The 24,610-nt window shown below is 41.5% G+C and overlaps 1 protein-coding gene across 2 annotated transcripts in view; it reads left to right on the top strand.

Annotated features, from left to right (window-relative positions):
* Positions 1-5,473: 5,473 nt before the first annotated feature.
* Positions 5,474-24,610, top strand: part of cyfip1 (cytoplasmic FMR1 interacting protein 1) — a 185,653-nt gene continuing 166,516 nt past the window's right edge. The window contains exon 1 of one of the 2 annotated variants that reach the window (XM_072576968.1): positions 5,474-5,775. The gene's annotated coding sequence lies outside the window, so the exon portion shown is untranslated. The remainder of the gene's footprint in view (positions 5,776-24,610) is intronic. The other variant, XM_072576967.1, reaches the window with a different exon arrangement.

A 24,610-nucleotide genomic window follows, 5' to 3' on the forward strand; every position in this document is an offset into this window, starting at 1 on the left:
CAGACTATGTTTATTTAAATAATTTTTCAAATAGGCAGGGAGATAGAAAGCTGGAAACTACAGGCTGGTGAGCTTAATGTCTGTTATAGGGCAGGTGTTAGAAGATATTCTTGTGAGCATTGTGGACTCTTACTAAGTGGACTCTTACTAAAATTCAAAGTAATTAAGCAGAGTCAACATATTTTTCTGAATAAATTTAATTAATTTATTGGATGTTTTCAAGGAATTAACATGCAGATAAAGTGGAACTAGTAGTGGGATTTCCAGAAGGCATTTTTAGGGTTAAATTAGTTCCAGTTAATTATGAGTTAAATGTTCAGTCATGTTATAACAGTAATCGGGATTGCCAGCAACAAGTATCAAAGCTGCACTATCAGCAGATAGAGCTGGTAAATGAATAGATAGTGCCTATGAAAGACTATGGGACAATAATTGATAATATGAGACATTCATATTGTAAGTAATTCTATACAGCTTGAAGATGTTTTGCAACCCACGAAGATGAGTTTACACTTCATGGTGTTAAGGCTGCCTCTCAATATGCATGTATGAAACAACGATTCTAACTTGATTTCCTAAGCCCTTGGCGATTTGTTGAGTTGCTTGATGTCATATTTGATAGGTGTCACAACTAGGTTCATTGCAGAAAATAAGAACTCTTGATATGTGGGCAACATATTGGCATGGATAGACGATTGACTAACAGAAAACAGAGAAATCATAAATTGGTTATTTTCTGGTTGGCAAGATGTAACAAGAAGAATGCTGCATCCAACAGCTTAAACTTTTTCCAATTTCTATAATTGACTTAGATGTAACTTCTAGGCATAGTTGCTAAATTTACTTGGATAGAAACCAGGAATGTGATACAAGCAAATCAACCATAATGATTGAATGTTGGAGCAGACTTGAGGAGACTAGAGACCTACCTCTGCTTCTAATTTGCATATTTGTCCAGACATCTGCACGCTTGTATGTGAGGAAAGAGGAGTCAAAAGATTCAGTCCTATCACCTTTGCTTCATTCAGCCAAATTTTTGTTCTCTGGTTCTCAACTCTTCCCCGATGAGAACAATTTATGCATTTGTGTTGTCTAGATATGTCATGAGTCTGCTCATCATCAGGATGAAACATTTTTGCAGTAAGTGGTTATGATCTGAAGTGCACTAACTGGAAGGACACTGGAACAAGATGGCTATCTCAGAGGCATTGAATAAGCATTTGAAGGGGAAGAATTGCAGGACAGAGAGTGACACTTCTTAAATTACTCTTGCAAAGAGCTGCCATGGGCTCGACATTCCATGTGGCCTCCTCCTGTGCCTGTCATTCTTTTTATTTTAAATATATACTTTATTCGCATAGTACAAAATAATTTAGTATAGACTTTACAGAAAATGCAGTGAGATTTTGGTATTCTTCAATAGAACTTCAAAAGTTTCCTTTTAAACTACTTCCATTCCCATTAAGGCAACAAAGGTATCTCAAACATAACAGACCCTCGTTATGTTTCATAGAAAGACCTTAGATAGCATCTTTCCCCATTACGCCTTGGAATATGTCAGTTTGCAAACTTGGTTCAGGTATACTGTTTGCATTGGAAGACCAACAAGTTTTGCGCAGACCATACACAGTCTTTCACTGAATTGATGATCTTCCATATGCAGTGGACATTTGTCTAAGTGTGCACCCTGGGGAACAGCCAGAAGAGCACAGAATTCTGCAGCTGCTCGTGACAAACTCAAGTAAAACCACTACATCTCCCTCAAGATATTTTTTGGTAAAAGCACATTCCGGAAGGTTCTGTGTGATGGCAGTGTGCAGTGAAACAGAAAGTCTGAGCATGCATGAAGGATCATGCCTGAAGTTACATCTTGGTGCTTGTTGGAAAATTTGGCCGTGAGGCATTCTGCCAAATGACTTTGACAGTCTGCTAAGGGAACGACACAACATGTTCGACCCTCTCCTTTCCCCACAGGGCCTTGAGAATATTATGTGCTGACCACTGGCTGATGGACTTGAAGTCACATTTTCTTTGCAAATTTTTCCAAGAAGGATAGGTGATTCGAGATGGTTCAACTTCTTGGAGTGTTCCATAGCAACAAGGCCAGATCCATCATACACAATATTGGTGACAGGTAGAACTTCAGCACATTGTGACGTGATGTATGGACACCCAGTCTATGCACAGCTTGAGACAGTCGTACACAAAGGTGGCCATCAAGGTGAAGGCAATGTTGAATACATTCATTTCCCCTCCCCCCCTTATCCACACCCTGTGGAGATTGTACATCTTTGGACTCCAAATGAAGGATGAAAGATGGCTCGGGTGATCACTGAGCTGCATGCTCAAGCAACAGGCCAGATTTGCGCTATGTGCAGCAACACAAAGATTGCCTCACATCTGATGACCAGTTTTCTTTTATTCATAATGGAGAGGGAGCAGTGCTGTCACTTGCCCAGTTTCTGTCTCACCATGGTGATACATTCCTCCCAGGTTTTAGTGTATGCCCTCCAAATCATATTCCCAACACTTTCAGGTAATCTGAGCTGACAGTGAAGGGATAAAGGATTGGTTGGCTCAGTTGCCAACGCTTCATTCATTCCTCGATTTACCTTGGTTCCCAAGGCAAGTTTCAAATGGTTGCAAATGCTTATGCTTCTGACAGCAGATCGGAGCAGAAAATAGCTATGTGATCCATGTGCAAAGAGGCCATTCTCTGCAGGCTGCTACTGCCCAGAACAATCCCCCCTCTCAGGATTACACCCTTCCTGATGGACTCAGCAGAATGTTCTATGCAACACACAAACAAGGCAACAGAGAGAGGGTAGCCCTGCCTGACTCCAAAATGATCAAGAAACTTTCTGATTCCCACCAAACGATTGTGATGGCACGAGTGATGTTGGTGCAGTCAGATCCAATTGCAAATTCCACCATCAAAGCCCACTTTAGGGAACATGTCCTTCTTGTAGGTCTGTGATATCTATTGAAGGACTTCCCCTTGTCCACGCTGATGAAGTAGGTGTTCAACCCCCTGTCCTGAATGTAGGCAAGTGTATTCCTAAGTAGTACAAATCAGAGATTTTCCTGCCCAATACAGTGCAGGCTTCCTCCTGTGCTTATAACTTTTTTTATATAAATGCCAAAAATATGCTTTATTCATAAATCACATCCAAAAGAACACACAAAGGTTCTAATGAATTTGGCATAGTCTTTGCAGAGAGAAAAACATTGAAAATGAAACATTGGAATTTTGACATTTCTCAGTTGCAAAAGAGCATTTTCCACTTATACGGGAAACTATTTACGTTCATTTTGAGGCACTAGAGGATCAGACAATTGAATGGACCCTCGTTATACTTCATCAGAAAGATCCTAAATGGGTTGCCTCTTCCCCACTCTCTGCAAATTGATCATCAGTTCCTGACCCATAGGCCACAATCAGTGAAGATTGGGGACAGTATTTCATGACTAACATTCAACACTGGAGCCCCCCCCCCCCTCCCCAGGGTGCGTACTCAGCCCTTACTGTACTCACTGTATACCCATGACTGTGTCGCCAAATACCAGACTAATGCCATTTACAAGTTCGCTGATGACACCACCATAATCGGTCACATCTCAGATGGCGATGAAACTGACTACAGACGGGAGGTGGAAGCCCTGGAAAAATGGCGCACTGAGAACAACCTAACTCTCAATGCTGGCAAAACCAAGGAACTCATTATTGACTTTCAGCAGGATGTTACTCATGCTCCCCTACACATGAACAGCACAGAGGTGGAACGAGTGGAGAGTGTCAAGCTCCTCAGAGTGGTCATCAACAACACTTGGACTCTTCATGTGGATGCACTGGTTACAAAGGCCCAACAATGTCTCTTCTTCCTCAGGCAGCTGAGAAAATTTGACATGATGGCGAATACCCTTGCTAACATTTATAGGTGCGCCATCGAGAACATTCTATCTGGATGTATCACTACCTGGTATGGCAACTGTACCCCCATTCAAGATCGGAGATGGTTATAGAGAGTGGTGAACTTGGCCTGGACAATCACAAAGTCCAACCTCCCATCTATTCCCACCCTGGCAATGTTTTTCTACAATGTGTACCATTGGGGAGAAGGTACAGAAACCTGAACACATGCACTAGCCAGTTTTGCAACAGTTTCTAACCTACTATTATTAGAATACTGAATGGACTCAAAAACTCCTAACATTCGTCAGTAGCTGTGTTTTTGTTTTTGCTGCTGTTGACCTATTATTTATTATCTATGCTACTTAACTATGTGATCTGCCTGTATTGCTTGCAAGACAAAGGTTTTCACTGTGCCTTAGTACATATGACAATAAATTCAATTTAATTTTCCTACTGCTCCTAGGGCCTGCAGCTGCTCAAGCCTTAGCTCATCTCTCAGCACCTTGTTCTGGACCTTGGAATGCACCAGTCTGCAACACTTGGTCAAGGCCAATTCCTTATGCTGGAGTCAACAAGTTTTGGGCTGACCAAAGAGCGTCTTTCACCAAAGGAAAGCATCACTCTCCAGACCTCCTTTGCAGAGCCACACTCCTCAAGGAGATATCTCTTCACCACCACACCCATTCCCAGCACAATTAGCAACTGCAGTCAGAGACCAGATGTGTCTGAAGGATCTGAAAGGCATTGCCCTGCACACCATCAGCCAAACTACATCTTGGTGCTTTTAGTGAGTTTTGGTGACACTTTCTAATCAGCCTGTTCAGAGATGTTATGACATACCTTTGGAGCAGGTGGGACTTGAAGCCAGATCTCCTGGCTCAGAGGACAGGACACTACTACTGCATCATAAAAGTCATTCTGCCAAGACTTTGACAATCTGTCAAGTTCCCTTGCTTTTCCAATTCTTCAATTTGTTCACCCATTTGAAGTCCCTCATCCCAGCACCATTAGAGATGTGTAGGTTAGGGGCAATAGTCAGGGGTAAATGTAGGGGAATGGGTCTGGGTGGGTTACTCTTCGGAGGGTAGGTGTGGACTTGTTGGGCTGAATAGCCTGGTTCCACACTGTAGGGATTCCATGATTCTGATAAATGTGCCCTTGCTGGGGTGTATTTTTGAACCCGAAATGGAAATCTCCTTCAAACTGTGAAGAAGCAAGATGAATAAAGCTCAGATTAAATCTGAGCAGTTCACTGTGGAAAGACTGTGACTGTGGTGGGTTGGGCTGGGCAGGGCTGGTCAGGAGGAAATGCCTTAACCGCCATGAAGCGGTGCTCGCTCTGGAGCAGCTCGGGATCGCCGTTGGACGGCGGTTGGCTCACGCGCCGCACACAATACGCCCCGCCCATTTCTTTCATCCTTCCCCCCCCCCCTCCCGCGACAAAATCCCCTTAGTCCCCCTCCTGCCCCGCCCCGTCTCGGAGACTCGCCTGCTGGCGGACCGACTACGCACGCGCATTATTCGAATTGCCGGCACAGTCGGCTGCCCCCGCGCAGGCGCATTATCCCTCCCCCACCGATCTTCGGGTTTGTCCGCCGGCGCCCGCTCGTCGTGTCCCTCCCCATCCCTCTCTGGTTGCTTCGGTGTCGTTCGGAGGCAGGGAAGGCCGGTCGTCGGAAGTCGTGTTGTTGGAAAACAGACCTCCCCCCCTTTCCCCTCTCGGGGACAGGCACGTTAAAAGATTATCCCGGACCCGAACAGTCTGTCGATGGAGCCGCTCTGCCGCTGAAGGGGGAAAAGAGTCGGGAAACCGGGAGAAGGGTTGAATATTCCAGTGGGGGAAAAATCCACCGCCATCAGTGGTGAGTGAGACAGGGGCATCGGGGATACACTTGCCCCTTCCCTGCCCTCCAACAAGCTCCATTTCCAGACTGATCCCCATTGATAGTGGTATTTATTTAAACTTGTTTGTGGATTCATTTCCCCCTGAGATTGTTTTCCCCGGACCGCTCCGGTTGTACTTTATTTTGGGAGAGGGGGAGGAAGGGTTGGGTTGGGTTGTTGAAGGCTCTCGGCTGGGAAAAGGCCGTGATTCTCTGGATCTCTTTCCCTCCGCCACCCCAGCCAGGACTTCTCTGGAGTTTATTTTCGTGTTTAGAAGAGGTCCGCATTTCCCCCCCACCGCTGGCCAGCCGGGGTTTGGCTCCACTTTGCAGAGTTTGTGAGACCTCGTTGGTTTAATTCTTCAGTTTCCAGCCACACCTACGAAAGCTGGATCAGTATCTGGAGTCTGCTGAGACACCAACTCCTCGATCAAGTTTTTTTTAAAAAAAGCTAATATCTTTCTCGTCGCTTGTTTCTTCTGCGAACTCTTCTTGTTTTCGCTCTTGGATAGTTTAGAAAGGGATCTTACTCGAGAATCAAGTGAAATAAGCCAAGCGTGTAACTCTCTCACAAATGGGACTGTTTTGTTCGAAAGAAAGAGTTGTGACAGGCTTTGTCAAGCCGAAGTTTTTGTGATCACTGCAAAGTTTGATTTTCGGTGAAGTCTTAATTATGGTATAAAAAAGGAAGCAACGTGCTAACCACTTGAAATAAAGTGGAAATATATAGTAAGTTGTCCAGCGTCCAAAAACCGTGAGTCCTAAAAGCTTTGAGGAAGGGGTCCAAATCAAATGTCATCTTTTATTTTGTTTTTTTTCTATAGTCTGTGACTGGTTTTCCACTTGGTTCCCTTAATTTGACAGACGTGCTTTATTTTAAAACGATAGTATTCTTTCGAAGTTTAAACACAAACTCGTTTCTCACCTTGCTCCATAGTCATCTGGGACTTTTTAATTGAAGGAGGGGTTGGGGGGGGGGAAGCTTAAGCCTTGGAATGACTTTGTTGTTTACTAGAATGGTCTTCCAGCAAGTTGCTTTTAAAGTTTGGGAATATCAGTGAAATGCCAGAGAGCTGTTGAGTTATTTACTGTACTTTGTAATTATTTAACACTGTATAGAGTTGCAATACAACTGGGCTGGTCATTGGATGTAGGCTTATGGGTGAGATAGTTAGCATTTCTCATTTGACACATTGCACTATGCTGTCTGTTGAGTAAGAAGGTTACCTCAGTACAATGGGATCTTGATCAGACGGGCCAATGGGTTGAGAAGTGGCAGGTGGAGTTTAATTTAGATAAATACGAGGTGCTAGGTTAATGACGATGATGTTTGGTATGCTTTATTGGTCAGAGTATTGAGACTAGAAGTTGGAGGTCATGTTGCGGATGTACAGGACATTGGTTACGCCACTTTTGGAATATTGCGTGCAATTCTGGACTACTTCCTATCGGAAGGATGTTGTGAAACTTGAAAGGGTTCAGAAAAGATTTACAAGGATGTTGCCAGGGTTGGAGGATTTGAGCTATAGGGAGAGGTTGACTATGCTGGGCAAAAGTGAGGACTGCTGATACTGAAGATCAGAGTCTAGATTAGAGTGGTGCTGGAAAAGCACAGCAGGTCAGGCAGCATCCGAGGAGCAGGGCAAACGACGTTCTTGATGAAGGGCTTTTGCCCGAAACTTCAATTTTCCTGCTCCTCAGATGCTGCTTGACCTGTGCTTTTCCAGCACCACTCTAATCTTGAATAGGCTGGGTCTGTTTTCTCTGGAATGTCGAGAGTTGAGGGGTGACCTTATAGAGATTTATAAAATCGTAAGGGGCACGGATAGGATAAACAGTCTTTTCTCTGGGGTGGGAAAGTCCAGGATAGATGGCATAGGTTTCGGGTGAGAGGAGAAAGATATAAGAGAGGCCTAAGGGGCAACTTTTTCCCGGAGAGGGTGGTACGCGTATGGAATAAGTTGCCAGAGGAAGTGGTGGAGGCTAGTACAATTGTAACATTTAAAAGGCATCTGGATTGGTATGTGAATAGGAAGGGTTTGGAGGGAAATGGGCCGAGTGCTGGCAGGTGGAATTAGATTGGGTTGGGAATGTGTGGTCGATATGGACAAGTTGGATCGAAGGATCTGTTTCCATGCTGTACATCTCTATGACTGTATATAATTGTAACAAATATTGAGGGCACTCTTTGATCTTTAAACATTGAGAAGGGGACTTTATTCATTCTGATAAGTCTTTAATTGAAGGTATTTGTGCATAAAGTAGCAAGGTTTCTCCACAAATGCTGATGTGGAAGATCATGCAACTTCATAGATGAAGTTGTTTCCTATGTGCAAAAATATTGTGATAAATTTGTGACTGTTTTGAACAACTAACTTCGCTTCTCAAAGTTGTGTCAGCTATGGCTCAGTTGACAAGCCTGTTCTATCTGAACTCAAGGGCTCTGCATTTCAGTAACACTTGACTACTTGAGTGCAACAAAGCTGTCAGTGCTATGCAGTACCTAAGCGAGTATTGTGCCATCAGAGATGCCATGTTTCAAGTGCAATGTTAAATCGAGGCTTGCCTTCCCTTTCTCGTGGATGTAAAAGACCTCAAGGTTCAATTTTGAAGAAGAGAATAAGGGTTAACATCAACATCACAAAAAAAATCTGCTTATTGTGTTTTGTTGGATTTTGCTCCATGCAAAGTATTTGTTGTACTTTCTACATTATTCCAATTGATAATTCAGAAATAATACATCGCCTATTAGGCATTCTGAGACATGCTGAGATCATGAAAGATGTACAGTAAATGCAAGCTTTTTAAAAATACAAACTAATTAGAGAATGTCTTTTTTTATATCTAAGGTCTGTTATATATGTGATGGCCCATTCAGATCAGTGAACATACGAATGATAAGTGAACAAGACTCTGCAGGAACAGATTTTAGATAATGTCATGTTTACATGTGCTATAATGTGGAGACAGTTCAGAGTGTCAAGTCTAGAAGTAACAAAGATAGAAATGAGAGTATCAACAGCAAATGAGCTGTACAAGTGCAAAGTCAGGTGATATGTTAGTGGAAATAGGTGATCTTAGTGCTGACGTAGATATGGGGTCGGCAGTGCATCATGGGGTCAAATGTGACACTGAGGTTGCGAAAGATTGGTTTAATCTCCCTGTTTAGAGACCAAAAACACCACAGATGCTGGAATCCAAGTTAGACAAGCAGGAGGCTGGAAGAACACAGCAAGCCAGGCAGCATCAGGAGGTGGAGAAGTCGATGATTCAGGATGCAGCCCTTCTTCAGGACCCTGTTAGGATTACACCCTTAACATAGCAAACCAGGCAGCATCAGGAGGTGGAGAAGACTATGTTCTTCCAGTCTCCTGCTTCTCTACCTTAACCTCCCTCTTGAAAGCGAGAAAAGAAATTAATATTAGTCAGGCAATGAGTTGGGAGGTTGATGGTATTAAAGGCCGATAAATCCCCAGGGCCTAATGAGCTTCATCCCAGACTAAAGGGCCCTAGAAGTAACAGGTGCGATTGTGGCCATCATCCAAAATTCTAAAGACTCTGGATCAGTTCCTATGAATTGCAGGGTAGCTGATATAACTCCATTATGTAAGAAAGAAGGCAGGGAGAAGACAAATTATGGACTGATTAGTTGACAATAGTAGTGGGGAAAAGGCAATTTTAAAAGATGTAATATAGGGAGAATGCAGGATGGACTGAAGGGTCTGTTTCCTTGTGGTACAACTCTATGACTATGACTATGACTCTATAAGTGGAGTTGAAATGTCCATCAGCCACGATTTAATGGCAGGGTGGACTCAATGGGCCGAATGGCCTTCCTTCTACTCCTATGTTTTATGGTCTTATGGAGTAGCAGAGCACTGAGAAGATAGTGACAAGATAGAACAGAATCAGCATGGATTTACAAAAAGGAAGCCATACTTGAGAAATCTATTTGGGGATGTAATGCACAGCGTGGATAAAGTAGAGTCAGTTGATGTGGTTTACTTGAAATTTGAGAAGGTTTTCAATAAGGTCCCACATAAGAGGTTAGCGTGCAAAATTAAATTGCTTGGGTTGGAGGTGGTGTACTGAAATAGATTGAGAACTAGTTGGCAGACAGGAAACAGTAGGAATGAATGGGTCTTTTACCAAGTGACAGGATACGACAGGGGTCAGGGTTGGGACCCCAGCTATTCAGTGTTTATTAATGATTTAGATGAAGGAACTGAATGTAATACCTCCAAGTTTGTAGATGACAAATCTGAGTGGGAGGGTATGTTTGAGAATGAGTGAAGTTGTGGGCAGATACATGGAAGATACATATAATGTGGAGAAATATGAGGTTTTCTACTTCTGTAGCAAAAGCAGGCATGCACATTGTTATCTGAATGGTAATACACCTTCATTGGGGAAACTAATGGCAGTAAAGCAGAAAAATCCCTAGGGCCTGATGAGCTTCATCCCAGACTACTATCAGCTCCTACAAGTAACAAATGAATTGGTGGTCATCATCCAAAATTCAATAGACTCTGGATCAGTTACTTTAGCTTCCCTCAAATCCATAGTAACTCATTTTATTTAAGTAGTGAGGCAGAGAGAAAGCAACGAATTATAGACCGGTTAGTTTCTAGGATTAAAAGGATCAAATGGGAACCGAGTACTGTGTTGAATGATCAACCATATTGAATGGGAGACCAGGCTCAAAGGGCAAATGACCTACTTTTGCTCCTATATTCTCTGTATCTATCAGATGTTGGAGTCGGTAACTAAGGAATGGAAAATGTAGTGTGGACCGTAAGCCAAGATTTCAGACTTTGCATTAGCTAATAGGAGAAATTTCTAGTTATCCAGTACAGGGTATCGATAACCAATCTGATGGTTTGTCAACAGTGGAGGACCCAAGTCAGTGATGGGGTCGAGCTGAACGTTGACTGCAAATGTAAAATGATTTTGGATGATATCACTAATAGGGAGCATGTTAGTTCCTTGCTAGATAGTGGAGGTCTTCCTCTAATTAGATGAAAATGGAACCGTGAGTACAATCCCACCCAGCGATCACTTAGTCAACCGTGTCAAAGACTGTAGACAGGATGAGGACAGAAATTTAGCATTGTCTCAGAATGCCATCCCTGCCAAGTGTTTAGTACTATGGCACAGGTGGAAACCTGATTGGAGGAATATAAACCTGGAGTCACAAAGATATGCATGAATTTGGGAGGCTACAGCATGTTCAAGGACTGTGGAGAGGAAAAGGTGTTGACGATAGAGTGTCACTTTGCTAGAATGGAGGAGTTCATGTTGACCTTTTTTGAGTAGAAGGCTATTGAATGTTATAATGAAATGATCAGAGATGGCCTTGTCTGTAATTGAAGCAATGAGACAAACAAGACCACAATAGATAACAATATCAGAGGCAATCCCTGAATATCTGTTGAGTTTTCTTCAAGGGAGAGATTTAGGAAGGCTAAAACGGCAATGTACTCATTGGAATGAGATCATTAAAGTTTTCATCATTGCCTTTTAATCACCCCACGGCCTCCTGCTGTCTCTATAATCTCTCTATGCCTTTCCACCACTCTATTTTACATTCTTCCTTTAAGGCACTCTTTTAAAACTTAAATCTTTGACCATGCTTTTGGTCCTCTAGTCTAATAATGGCTTTGTGTGATACCTTGTTTTATAATTATCCCGTGAAGTGCTTGTTTGACATTGTGTTTTTCTATGTCTCTATGTATGTTTGTGAGTTGATATCAATATCAAGAAAGGGCAGCATGGTGGTTCAGTGGTTAGCTCTGCTGCCTCAAGCACCAGGGTCCCAGGTTTGATTCCAGCCTCGGATGACTGTGTGGGTTTCCTCCCACAGTCCAAAGATGTGCAGGTCAGGTGAATTGGCCATGCTAAAATTGGCCATGCTAAAATTGCCCATCGTGTTAGGTGCATTAGTCAGAGGGAAATGCGTCTGGGTGGGTTAGTCTCCGGAGGGTCGGTGTAGACTGGTTGGGCTGAAGGGACTGTTTCCACACTGTAGGGAATCTAACCTAAAAAAGAAATCAAACGTAAATTACTGAATTGTTTATTGGAGTCCTTCGGAATATCAGCCTTTTCTTGAAGAAAATAATTGGTATTGATAATATGGAGTCCAGACTGTGGGATGATGGATTACGCCACATCTGTTAAAAGTATGCACCTATTTTAATTTGCTGTTACAATGAGCTGTAAACACAACCTGCACCTCAAGTGAAGTTGTGAATTTAATTTCATAGAGAAGCAGATGCAGTTTGCTTACATATGTTGCAAGTTGACAGTTTTTAAAAACAATTTATTATAAGAGGCTTAATTTGGTGTGAAGGTGAAAGTAGCCTGTCATTCAATCAAAAGTTAAATGATAGTATTGCACTTGGGTTATAGTAGCAATCATAAAATATTTTGTTTTTCAAACAGTTTAAAACTTTGATTTAAGGAGATTAATTCTTGACATTACTTGATTACTCCCATTTTTGAGCCCAGAAATACATTTTGGGGTTATGTTTACCATTTTAAGTTACATATGGGATCCAGCAAGTGAGAAAGGTAGTGTTGTTAAGATGATATGTGGGAGCTAAAGTAATACCCGTGCAGAACAAACCATGCGTGATGATAAGAGACAGGTGGTCTTGCAAAAAGAATAATGTATGAATTTGGCTTCATGATAAAAAGCATTACATTGCCAACTCATTAAATAGCAATTGTGCTGCAATGAGGGAGCTGAATACGAGCAAGAATGGGAGGAGGAGGAATTGGCCCTGGAAAAGATGCCCAAATGCACCTTGACAATAAGGACCAGTCATTGACTTCATCTTGAGAAGCATGCATTGGTATGGTTGTTGAAAAGCTTCAGAACTTTTGCTAGAAATGCAAAACATACGTATGCCCGTAAGTGGGCTTGATCAGTTCTTGAGTCCTGCAGATTTTAAAGCAATTGCTAGTTGGTGTAGCCACTTTATTTGAGAGAAAGGTCTAGTATTGTGCCAGAGGAACAGAATCCGTCTAAGATTATCAATTAATCTTGATGCCAAAATGATCATTTTCTAGTGATTCTTCATCAGGCAGTGGCAAAAACACAAACACCCATTATGATACACCCACAACAGAGACTAAATGATCAAGAATGTGTGCCCAGCAACTGATCAGTGCCGTGGAAGAGGTTCAAAAGCAGTGCTAATGAAACCCACAGAAAGGAGGAACAGATTTCTCGCCCCACCCTGTGTGACAGAGTGAAAGTAAGGCATATAATAATTTTCAAACTTAAAACCTCCAAGAATCAAGTTCCCTGAATGAATCTTTGTGCAAATCCTTGACAGCATTTGGATAGCATCAAATTGTGGATCAATAAGATGTGGAAGAAATGGCCTTCTGGCCTACACAAAACACACAGCGTATTAGTGTGTGATATGTTCAGCTCCCATGTAACCAGTAAGACCATGAGGCTTCATGAGCCCAAGTTGTATTATACCAGAGTCCAGTGTAAGTAGTTCAGCCTTTGGATGTGTGTCATTCAAAGAGCATTTTCACTTTCAATTAAATAACTAATGGGAAAGTTTGTAGTATCAAATCTTGAATTGTACAAAACTGAAGTTAGTGTTAATTTATGTAACTGTGCAGTTAAACTATTTTATAACATATTTTTACTAAGAAAAAGTAGATTTTTAAATATTACAACAAATACAAAACAATGCAATTCAAAACAGTACAAAATTGGTATAAAACTAAACCCAAATAATAAAAAAAATTCCCCAATCCATCCTCCTATACGAATGTATAAACATATATAGAGAAGTATAAAATTTTTTTAAAAACCTAAACTAGCTATTTAATTAAATACCTAACAACAAACAAATAAATAGTAATAACTCAGCCCAGCCAAACAAAACACTCATACATTCACAACTCCTCCTTCCTGGATATTGGACTCATGAAACACAGTCGATCCTGCTATATAAAAGCCCTTATTAGTGTGGCAGATAAATCTGTGTCCAGGTATTTCAAAAAGGGTTGCCATGTCTTGTAAAAACTCTCAGTTTTGTGGTGTACCATATTTGTGAGAGAGTCCAGGGGAATATGCTCCATAACAATCTTCCGCCAACCCGACAGGCCTGGGGGGTTTTCTGATATCCAACCTAGCAAGATATTCTTCCTTGCACAGGGTGTAAGAATATTGAAAAGTTTTGTTCTTATGCGAGTCTGCAGGAAATACAATGGGTCGGCCCATTCTCCACCCTTACACCTAAAATCCTCTCCATTGCACCCACCATAGCGCTCCAATATGTTTGAAGCCTGTCACAAGACCAAAGACAATGGGTAAGAGTACCCATACAGACCTTGCACTTGGGGCATGCTGAAGATACCCCGGTTTAAATTTTGACAAACAGTTTAGGGCTAAGTGGACCCTGTGGAGAATCTTCAATTTAAATTTAAAGCATGGGTCCTATTGCAAATTGATATCTTCCTTGCATTCTCCCAAATATCCTCCCATGTCTCTGAAGAAACTTCAACACCTTGCAGAGTTTCCCACATCTTGCAGAGTTGATTAGACTCATCTGAGGTGGCACCCCCCAATTGGTGATATAGAGTACTGACAGAGAGTGTACTCTTAGCCCTTAGTACCCCTCTTTCTATGTCAGATTTGTAGGGATCAGTCAAAAGTGTGGTCTTTTTTTTGAATAAAATCCTTAACTTGAAAAAAAACGAATTCGTACTTCCATACTAACTGATCGAATGACATCATTACATCTCCCTCAAATAAATCACCCATGTAAGATATACCCCTAGCTGCAGTTAAACTATTTTAAACTATACACTAAATATAGATGAGACCAGCATTCACTTATATTAACATTAATAGTTGGAAAACTATTCTTAAAAATAATTTGAAGTATTCTTTTCCTGGTGCTCTCCTCAAATATTTATTAAAGATTAGGTTTTAAAATTCTGAAACAATGGTAAAATAATGTGGATACTGAAAATCTGAAGTACAGATAAACCAGATGCTGCTTAACCTTCTTCTGTGATTTCATGCAACATCCTGACTGAAATTTTGGAGCTGAGTAGACAATAGACAATAGAGTAGTTTTCCTTTGGTCTTTTTCCAGGAATTGAAAGCCTTATCCATTTCATCAGTTTCTCAATGCTATGTTCCTCTGTTGTCCTGCTGTAACCATTTACACCCTCTCAGCCCTTCTTTCATTTGCGACCATAAAGGAATAGAGATATAACATTCCTGATGAAGGCCTTATGCCTGAAATGTCGACTTTCTTGCCCTTCAGATGCTCCTGTTATGCTGCGCTTTTCCAGCGGCACACTTTTCGACCCGGACTCTCCAGCATCTGCAGTTCTCACTTTCTCCTAATGCAGATATATATCCAAGTCAGGATGAAGTGTGGCTTGGAGGGGTACTTGCAGGTAGTGGTGTTTCCATGTGTCTGTTTTCTTTCTCTTTTAGACAATAGGTGCAGGAGTAGGCCATTCTGCCCTTTGAGCCTGCACCACCATTCATTATGATCATGGCTGATCATCCTCAATCAGTATCCTGTTCCTGCCTTATCTCCATAACCCTTGATTCCACTATCCTTGAGAGCTCTATACAACTCTTTCTTAAATGAATCCAGAGACTGGGCCTCCACTGCCTTCTGGGGCAGAGCATTCCACACACCCACCACTCTCTGGGTGAAGAAGTTTCTCCACATCTCTGTCCTAACTGGCCTACCCCTTATTTTTAAACTATCTTCTGGTTCGGGACTCCTCCCATTAGCGGAAACATGTTTCCTGTCTCCAGGGTGTCCAATGTTTTAATAATCTTATACGTCTCAATCAGATCCCCTCTCAGTCTTCTAAGCTCGAGGGTATACAAGCCCAGTCGTTCCAATCTTTCAACATAAGATGGTTCCGCCATTCCAGGAATTGACCTCGTGAATTTACGCTGCACTCCCTCAATAGCCAGAATGTCTTTCCTCAAATTTGGAGACGAGAACTGCACACTTTATTCCAGGTGCTGTTTCACCAGGGCCCTGTACACCTGCAGAAGAATCTCTTTGCTTCTATACTCAATCCCTCTTGTTATGAAGGCTAGCATGCTATTAGCCTTCTTCACTACCTGCTGTACCTGCATGCTTGCCTTCATTGACTGGTGTACAAGAACACCCAGATCTCTTTGTACTGCCCCTTTACCTAAATTGATTCCATTTAGGTAGTAATCTGCCTTCCTGTTCTTGCCACCCAAGTGGATAACCGTATATTTATCCACATTAAACTGCATCTGCCATGCATCTGACCACTCACCTAACCTTTCCAGGTCACCCCCTGTAATCTCCTAACATCCTCCTCACATTTCACCTGCCACCCAGCTTTGTACTATCAGCAAATTTGCTAATGTTATTACTAATACCATCTTCTATATCATTAATATATATTGTAAAAAGCTGCGGTCCCAGCACTGATCCTTGCGATACCCCACTGGTCACCGCCTGCCATTCCGAAATGGAGCTGTTTATCACTACTCTTTGTTTCCTGTCAGCCAACCAATTTTCAATCCAAGTCAGTACTTTGTCCCCAGTACCATGCGCCCTAATTTTGCTCACTAACCTCCTATGTGGGACGTTATCAAAAGCTTTCTGAAAGTCCAGGTACATTACATCCACTGGATCTCCCTGAAGATTAGTCAAGCATGATGTCCCCTTCATAAATCCATGCTGACTCTGACCTATCCTGTTACTGCTATCCAGATGTGTCGTAATTTCATCCTTTATAATTGACTCCAGCATCTTTCCCACCACTGAGGTCAGACTAGCTGGTCTATAATTTCCTGCTTTCTCTCTCCCACCTTTCTTAAAAAGTGGTACAAAATTAGCCACCCTCCAATCTGCAGGAACTGATCTTGAATATATTGAACTCTGGAAAATAATCACCAACGCATCCACGATTTCTAGAGCCACCTCCTTCAGTACCCTGGGATGTAGACCATCAGGCCCCGGGGACTTATCAGCCTTCAAGCCTAACAGTCTCTCCAACACCAATTCCTGGCAAATATAAATTCCCTTCAGCCACTGTTACCTCTAGGAAATTGCTTGTGTCTTCCCCAGTGAACACAGATCTGAGGTACCAATTCAATTCTTCTGCCATTTCTTTGTTCCCCGTAATATATTCCCCTGTTTCTGTCTTCAAGGGCCCAATTTTACTCTTAACCATTTTTTTCCCTTTCACATATCTAAAAACGCTTTTACTATCCTTTTATATTTTTGGCCAGTTTACCTTCGTACCTCACTTTTTCTCTGCTTATTTCCTTCTTCGTAATCCTCTGTTGTTCTTTAAAAGCTTCTCAGTCCTCTGTTTTCCCACTCATCTTTGCTATACATTTTCTCTTTTTGACTTTATCTGTTTCTTAACTTCCCTCATCAGCCACGGCCACCCTTGCCTCCTCCTAGGATCTTTCTTCCTTTTTGAGAATGAACTGATCCTGCATCTTCTGCATTATACCCAGAAATATCTGCCATTGTTCCTCCACTGTCATCCCTGCTAAAGTATTGCACCATTGAACTTTGGCGAGCTCCTCCCTCAGCTCTATAGTTCCCTTTATTCAACTGAAATATTGTCACTACCGATTGTACCCTCTCCCTCTCAAATTGCGGATTGAAGCTTATTGTATTATGGTCACTACTTCCAAATGGCTCCTTCACTTCGAGGTCCCTGATCAATTCTGGTTCGTTGCACAATACCAGATCCAGAATTGTCTTTTCCCTGGTAGGCTCCAGCACCAGCTGTTCTAAGAATCCATCTCAGAGGCACTCCACAAAGTCTATTTCTTGCGGTCCAATACCATCCTGATTCTCCCAGTCTACCTGCATGTTGAAATCCCCATAACAACTGTAGTAACATCTTTGCGACAGGCCAATTTCAGCTCCTTATTCAACTTACACCCTACATCCATCCTGCTGTTTGGGGGCCTGTAGATAACTCCCAAGAGGGTCATTCTACCCTTAGAATTTCTCAGCTCTATCCATACCAACTCTACATCCCCTGATTCTAGGTCCCCCCGCTCAAGGGACTGAATATCCTCCCTTAACAACAGGGCCACCCCCCCCCCGCTGCCCTTCAGTCTGTCCTTACGATAGCACGTCTCGCCTTGAATGTTCATTTCCTAGGCCCTGCCCACTTGAAGCCACGTCTCAGTTATCCCCACAATATCGTATCTGCCAATTTCCAAAAGAGCCTCAAGCTCATCCATCTTATTTCTAATACTTCGTGCATTCATATATAGTATTTTTAATGTGTTACTGCCCTCACCCTTCCTATCAACCCCATTTTGCTCAACCTTACGGCATGATCCCTTTTTGAGTTTTCTGCTTCATTGATTTCATTGATGCTGTTGTCTTTCTTGACTTTCCCTGTTCTAACTTTCCCTTCAATTTCCTTCTTAAACTCCCAGTTTGTCCCCTCCTTCCCCCCCCCCCCCCCCCCCCCCCCCCCCACTATTTAGTTTAAACGCAGTGTGTTGCAGTAGCAAACCTGTCTGCCAGAATGCTGGTCCCCAACCTATTAAGGTGCAAACTGTCTCTTTTGTATAATTTAGGCTTACCACAAAACATACCCCAGTGATCCAAGAATTTAAATCCTTGTTTCCTGCACCAGTTCCCCAGCCACACACTCAAGTCCATTATCTCCCTGTTCCTGGCCCCTCCAACCCGAGGAACTGGAAGCAAACCGGAGATAACCACTTTGGACGTCCTACTTTTCAGCCTTCTTCCTAGTTCTTCGAAGTCCCGCTGTAGTATGTTCCTCTTCTTCCCGACATCATTTGTGCCGACATGTACCACCACCTGTGGCTCTTCACCTTCGCCCTTGAGGATTTCCTGGACTTCTTAATCCTGCGATGTCCTTAATCCTGGCACCAGGAAGGCAACACACCATCCTTAAATCCTGCCTGTTGCCACAGAGACCCCATTTGGTTCCTCTCAATATGGAGTCCCTTATCACCACGGCTCTGTGCGATGTCTGACTCCTTGGCTCTGCCTCCACGCCAACTTTTGATCGACAGACCTGACAGCCTGGCGGTGGTCATAGATTTGGGCATGCTGTCTAAGGATCCTTGGTGAATTTTTGCAATGATTCCCAAAGATGGTATACAATGCTACTGAGGGTTGGTAGTGGAGAGGGTAGATGTTTGTGGGTGTGAGACCAATCAAGTAGTGTCCTGGGTGGTGTCAAGTGTCTTGAGAGTTGTTGGAGCTGTACTCATCTAGGCAAGTGGGGAATATTCCATCATACTCCTAATGTATATCTTGTAGATAGTGGATAGACTTTGGGGAGTCAGGAGGTGAGTTATTTGCTGCAGTGTTCCTCGTCTTTGGTCTGCTCTTGTTGCAATTTATTTGTGCTAATATGGCTAGTCGAGTTTTAGTTTCTGCAGTAATAACCCCCAGGATATTGATAGTGGGCATTCAGTGATAGTAATGTTATTAAGTGTCAGGGGGTGATGGTTAGATTATCTTTTGTTGGAGATTGTCATTGCCAGGCATTTGTATGGTGTGAATGCTACTTGACAGTTGTCAGCCCTGGATATTGTCCAAGTCTTGCTGCATTTGGACATGGACTGCTTCACTATATGAGGAGTCACGAACGGTTCTGAACTTTGTGCAGTCACCCTCTCCCCTGATTTTATGATGGACGGAAGGCCAATGAAGCAGCTGAAGATGTTTGAGCTTAGGACATTACCCTGAGGAGCAATCTTAGGACACTTGTGTTGTAGTGATAGTGTCCCATCTCTGGATCAGGAGGTATGGGGTTAAGTCCCATCTGCTGTTGATGTATATAACAGGCTAATTTGAAAGTATCAATCCTAACGAGGGCTTGCAGAGATATCCTTTAGCTGAGATGACTGACCTGCAGCCCCTGCAATCATCATCCTAAGGGCTAGGAATGAATCCAACCAGCAGCGAGTTTTCCCCTGATTCCCAATGATGCTCGTTTTCTAGAGCTCCTTGTGCCATACTTGTTCAACTGCAGCTTAATGTTAAGTGTAGTCATTCTAACTTCACCTTACCTCAGGAATTCAGCTTTTTTGACCATGTTTGACCCAGAGATCAGGAGCTGAGTGGCCTTGGAGGAACTCAAGTTAGATGTCGGCGAACAGATTATTGCCGGGCAAATGCTGCTTTATAAGCACTGTTAAAGACACCTTCCATCAATTTCCCGATGATTGAGAGTAGACTGATGGAGCGGTAATTGACCGAGTCGGGTTTGTCCTGCTTTCTGCGTGCAGATCATACTCGGACAATTATCCACAATGTTGGGTAGATGCCAGTGTTACAACTGTAATGGAATAGCTTGGCTGGCATAGCAAGTTCTGGCGAACATGTCTTCAAAATTATTGTAGGAACCTTGTCAGTGCCCATAGCTTTTGCACTGTCCAGTACCTCTAACTATTTTTTTGATATCACGTGGAATAAATCTAATTGGCTGAAGACTGGCATATGTAATACTGAGACTCTCTTGAGGGACTATAAGTTAATAGAAAAATTAAGCAATTTGCTGCAGGATAAAACACCGTTTCTAAATCATTTACTGCTTACCATTCTCAGCTGGTTTTCTGTAAATCACTGGTTCCCAACTTGTGGTGTTGACGTGACTATTCCTGCAGCAACTCTGACATTGCCATTATTTCGTAAAAATGTAAGCAGTTGTGATTGAGCATGTTACTATTTTTGATGGTTTTCTGCAATCTGCTGCAAATTGTTAGGTGCGATGCTCTTGAAGTTATTCAATCTTCAGTTGGTTTGCAGTCTTTTGGATATTGAATCAACTTAGTGCTTCTAATTCTGGATAGTTAATATATGTGTAACATCTTTTCTGAAATTTGGGAAGAAAGACTGATATTTAGAAATTAAGAAAATATACTTCAAACTAGTTGCAGTGAATTTCAAGGAAAAGAGGGAACCCTTTGTCTTTAGGAAGCCCTTGTATAGATGATTGGCAGTTCGTTGACTGCACAAATCAAAATCAAATTGCTGTACATGTGCAGATCTTCTAATTGTTAACTTTGTATGTTGATTGACCTACACATTTCTAGTGTTGCTTTTACATCAGATTTTCAGACTTCTGTTTTCATTGTAATGTAAAAACAGAAGTGATGTTAATAAACCACCAGCTGATAATTGACAGAATTACTTTACAAGTAAGTTTGAAAGCGTTTCCATTTTATATTTAAGGGCCCAGCCAATACTGTTTCAGTTCTCTAGAACAGACTGTAAGTAATTAAACTGCAAAGCAGTTTTCTTTTAAGAGACAAGAGTAATCCAAGAATTGTAAGGACATAAACATGCTGGACTTGTATTTCCCTGTTGATGGGATATCTGTGGAAATAAAATTCTCATTAGTGCCACATCACAAGTTTAGCTTATTGCATAGCCTGGTATAGCATGCTACTCAGGAGGTTTGAGGAATGAGAGGATAATATTTTCCCTTCGTTTCTTCCCACCTTTTACAAAGGATCAAGAGAAGATCATTAATAAAATCCAATCTCTTTAATCACAACAGGGCTACTTTACAGTACTCACGCCAGAGATATTTCCTCTTTCTCTTACATCTGTGGGGCTTAACTAAACCAATGCTTCATTTCCTAGTCATGAGAGCCTCTTTTTCAAGGCTTCCTGCAATTGAGCTTAGACTTCAATAACTCCTTCCAGGTTTTAACCAAACACTTCTGGTCTAAACTAAGCTCTTTACACTGAGAACCTACTTTTTAATAGTTCTGAACTACTTCAGGAACAACTGTCTGACACATCCAGCTTCAGTCAAGATTTCTGCAGAGCTTGAGCCAGGATAGCTTAATGTGTCCTTTACGCCAAATGAACAGTTCTGGAACCTTCTATCTGAAACCTAAAGTGCAAGCGCTTTGTCATTAAACTTGCCCAATGAAAACAAACCTTATTACACTCCAGACAGAGTCTTATAACTGTATTTTAAAATAAATCACTGTGGCTGCAGAAATACTTACAAGTTTATCATTAAACTCTTTCACAAACCAACCAAACCTATATCTCTCTGTCAAACTCTGAAGTAAGTGATCTTAAAATATATAGAAATCACACCTTTGTGCAAATATGTGTTTAACTACGTTATTCCTGATTGTGCAGCCTAATTTTAGTTATTTTTGACCTTGTTCTGTATTCTCTCACAAGTGAAACTATATCTACCTGATAAAATCCTCTAATCATCTGGAGCAGCACTGTTAGATCGTTCCTTAACTGTCGATATTCAAGAGAACACAAACAACACAAGAGGATCAAGGATTACAAGGAGAAGGCAGGAAGAGGTTGAGAAACATATCATCCATTTTTAAATGACAGAGCAGACTTCACGAGTTGAGTGGCCTACTTCTGCTCCTAGACTTTATGGTCTTCTGGTGAGCTGAAACAATCAAGGCAGACTTGGAAGTTTGTGACTAACACATTAGCAATTTCTTCACTTTCTGGCTTAATATCTTATGTTTAGGGGCCCAGCCAATATAGTGTTTCAGTTCTCTAGGACAAACTGTAAGTAATTAAACTGCAAAGCAGTTTTCTTTTAACAAGGGACAAGAGTATTCCAAGAATTGTAAGGATATAGACATACTGGACTTGTATTTCCCTGTGATGGGATATCTGTGGAAATAAAATTTTCATTAATACCAGACCACAAGTTTAGCTTATTGCATAGCCTGGTACAGCATGTTACTTTAGAGGGGAGGATATAGAGTCTTGGAGATTTGTTAATCTTTAATTTAAGTTAGTTTCTCCATTGTCTTTTAGTATTGCATGTAGTAAGGGCCTTTGTCTTTAATGTTAAGGTGGAATATAGAACATTACAATGCAGTACAGGCCCTTTGGCCCTCGATGTTGTGCCAATCTGTGAAACCAATCTGAAGCCCACCTAATCTACATTATTCCATTTTCAACCATATGTTTATCCAATGACCATTTAAATGCCCTTAAGGTAATGTTCTTGTCAAGGTTTTTCTCATTCCCTCTTTGAGGTGTCACCAGTTTTTGTTTCTTTGCTTTACTTTTTCCCCTTCCCAGTCTATGTAATATGTAATTGAGAAAAATATCTAGGGGTCCCAGATTTATGAATCTTGACTTACGAACATGAACCATAAAAGGGTGTAATTTTAAAGATTTGATATGTTAACATTTCCTGTATCTACAAATGATGACCTTACATTGTCCTGCGTTATGTTCCAACTGTCTCGTACAAATTGTCTTGCAAACAAATTTAAGAACTGAACCTAATCACAGCCTGGGGATTGCATGTTCTGCAGATACTGGAAATCTTTTTGTTGGTTTTGTTGCCCCTGCTCAAAGCTCCATACCTTAGCTACTCACTTTCTCTCTCTTTTTGGTAACCATCTGATGTTAAGCAGCCTGTTTGCAATCTTTGTTAAATTTGAGTTTGAGATGAGCTTCTGAGATCACATCACCTCATCATTTAAGACTGCCTATTTCTGCCTTTGTTACATTGCCTGACTTCATTTCAGCTCATGTCCTTCTGAAACCTTGGTATCTCTAGACTTGACTCCCAACTCAACTTGATCCCGTTAAAAATCACATAACACCAGGTTATAGTCCAACCTGTTGGACTATAATGTGGTGTTGTGTGATTTTTAACTTTGTACACCCTAGTCCAACACCAGGTTTTAAGGAGTATTTTCAAATAAGAAAATGAGATAGACAGAGACAAATGGAGAGTATTCCATAACGAATCACAACTTGATTCCAGCATCCTTATGGATTTGAAATGCTTGTTCTTTTCAAATCTCCCCATGCCTTTCTTATTTTCTACTTCTGTAACTGCCTTTTGTCTTTACCAATCCAAGCTCTTTGTGCTTCTCTAATTCTGTGCATCCCCACTTTTGCTTTCCCCATCACTGGCCCTTTGATTGCTTAAGTTTTATGTTATGGAATACTCTCCATTTGTCTCTATCTATCTCATTTTCTTATTTGAAAATACTCCTTAAAACCTGGTTCATTCACCAATCTTTTGCTTATCTGTCCAAAAATAATTGTCTATGGGTTGAGAGTCGATTTTGAGTTAAAGCTTTTCTTAAGTACCCTGGGACACTTCATTATATTAAAGTTGCTAGATGATAAACAAAATAAAGTTTCGTTGCTGAAATTATATAAATGTTTTTGTTTTCATAAAAATAGCAGTACCACACTTTCTTGTGCTGTCATTTACCTTGAATTTTCAATTATTTTAACGTCTACCATGAAGCTTAGAAAGGTATCTGTACATACAGATATACAGTTAATACTTGCAGAGCTTCCTTTTTGGTCACAAGAAGGAAAATGGTGCGTTTAGCAAGGGATCAAAAATAATACTACTTTAGATATCGGTTGACCACTTTTTGTTCTAGAAACAGTGCATGTTCAGCACACTGTTTTCATTTTGAGAAAGTTATTGTGCAGATATTTTAGTCATGCAGCATGTTGGAGCCACAGTGTACATTGTCACAAAGTGGTGAGAAATGGTGATAGTTTGGTGCATTCCTGAATTTCTGGTTACATTTGTAGCAAACAGCACAGAAGCCTATTGCCTCCCCATTCTGGAGGAGAGCGCGAGGTTTGAAGATGCATTGGTTGTAAGATTAGGTTGAAAGCTTGTCCAATGCTGTTTGTTACTTGTTTCCTGGAAGCTGTATGTTTGTGTGTGGTAGTTTGTGCTTTGTAAAGAAAAGGCTTCCTTTGCTCTGCTGCTTCTGTCTCTAAACAATACTTGTTTTGAGATTATAGATTAGAACAAGGGCATA

The sequence above is a fragment of the Chiloscyllium punctatum genome, chromosome 9, assembly GCF_047496795.1.
Source record: "Chiloscyllium punctatum isolate Juve2018m chromosome 9, sChiPun1.3, whole genome shotgun sequence".
Taxonomy (NCBI): domain Eukaryota; kingdom Metazoa; phylum Chordata; class Chondrichthyes; order Orectolobiformes; family Hemiscylliidae; genus Chiloscyllium; species Chiloscyllium punctatum.